Here is a 1,688-nt window from a genome sequence, read left to right as displayed (position 1 = left end):
GTATCAGTTTTAGTTTTGATCTTGCATACCATTTTAAAGTACTACATGTTCATCTTGACATGTTGTATTGAAAAGAGTAGGTATATATATTTAATAGTTAGTAACCTGGTGTACTTCTACTAGCTTGTGAATTCTGAAAATTTAAAATTGTTGATATTTTTTTTCGAATTCCAAATGATTGATGTCGCATCAAAGATTCGGAGTTTGTGTAATAATTGTCTTTTGATTATAAATTTGACGATGCAAAGAAAAAATTTCTAGCAAAAAATTAAAAAAAATACGTAAAAGAGTTACCAAAATATATAGTAAATTTATAATAATTATACTAAATAACATATTATTTCTTAATTTTTGATATAAGGGTATTATAGGTAGTTTAGGATGTGTATTAAGTTTAATATCGAAATGAAAAACTAGATAATGAGTGTATTAAGCAAGGGTGTGTATTAAAAAATTAGGTGTTTGTATTTAAAATTTCTCCACAATAATTAATCGAACTAGCAAAAATTTCACAATAATTATTAAACTAGAAAAAAAACGCAATTCCGCATGTGGCGAACGCGTGTGAGAAGATTAGTATTTTTAATTGGATCATCCTTGTTAATAATGCTTAATCAGTTGGCAAAGATCCCTGGCTTATATGATATTGTTGACGTCAATAGGCAAAGCTTTACTTGATGCAAGTAGAATATGCCATCCCACTAGCATTATAATGTTGGAATAAATAGGAAGACCAAATTACATAAGGGATACATAAACCCATCTTAATTATCAAGAAAAACGTCAACCCATAAGGCCATAACCAACATAATCTTTACCAGATTACATAATTTTTACATAATTTTTTTAAATAATTGTTGGAGATGCTCTTAACATATGTAATGAAATTATGTCTCTACGTTTCATGTAAAATCACCGTATATGTTGTGAATCTTGTATTCACTTGCATGAACTAATTAATAATACGAGCCTACAACTTATAAGTTTCTAAGTTGTAAACGCCGGTTCGGCTTCGTCGCTTCGGCCATCAAGCTAATTTTAATTGTAAACACTAACCTGATTTGCTAATTAATCTGGTAATTTGTCAAGTGGGACTTTTGGAGACATATAGCTAGTGGGGGATCTAGGATGTGAATTTCGTTTAGGCTAATTAGAGTAGTCAAAACGATTTTTTGTTGTTGTTGTTGTCAATAATGTTACAAAGATTTTGATTTTTGGTCAAAGCTATACTTAAATCATGAAGAGATAAGAAAAGTGGGGAAGAAAATGAGAAGGAAGCTAGGTAAGAGATAGTAATTGAAAATATGACAAGTTTGTAGTAGAAGGAGAAAAGGAAAGAAAAAAAAATAAAAAAACAGAAGAAAAAGAAAAGAGGAAGAGAACAACAAAAAACAGGGGAGTAGCAAGACTCAAACCCAGGTGTTCCAATTTATAGGCAAATGAGTTAACCAACTCAACTACATAGGCAACATTACACAAAGCATAACTTCATGATAAATTAAGTAGAGAAAATTTGTCTAGGCTCAAGCCCATAAAGACTCCTACATAGATCCACCGCTGCATATAGCAAGTGTAATCGGTTACGGAGATTGATAATTACAAACAATGATGTATATCAAGTTATCAACTATATCAAGCACGTAAGGTCTTCAACATATATATATATATATATATATATATATATATAT

Source organism: Fragaria vesca, linkage group LG4 (genome assembly GCF_000184155.1).
Source record: "Fragaria vesca subsp. vesca linkage group LG4, FraVesHawaii_1.0, whole genome shotgun sequence".
Lineage (NCBI taxonomy): Eukaryota > Viridiplantae > Streptophyta > Magnoliopsida > Rosales > Rosaceae > Fragaria > Fragaria vesca.
The sequence above is the reverse complement of the archived record's forward strand: the minus strand, read 5'-3'. Positions refer to the sequence as shown.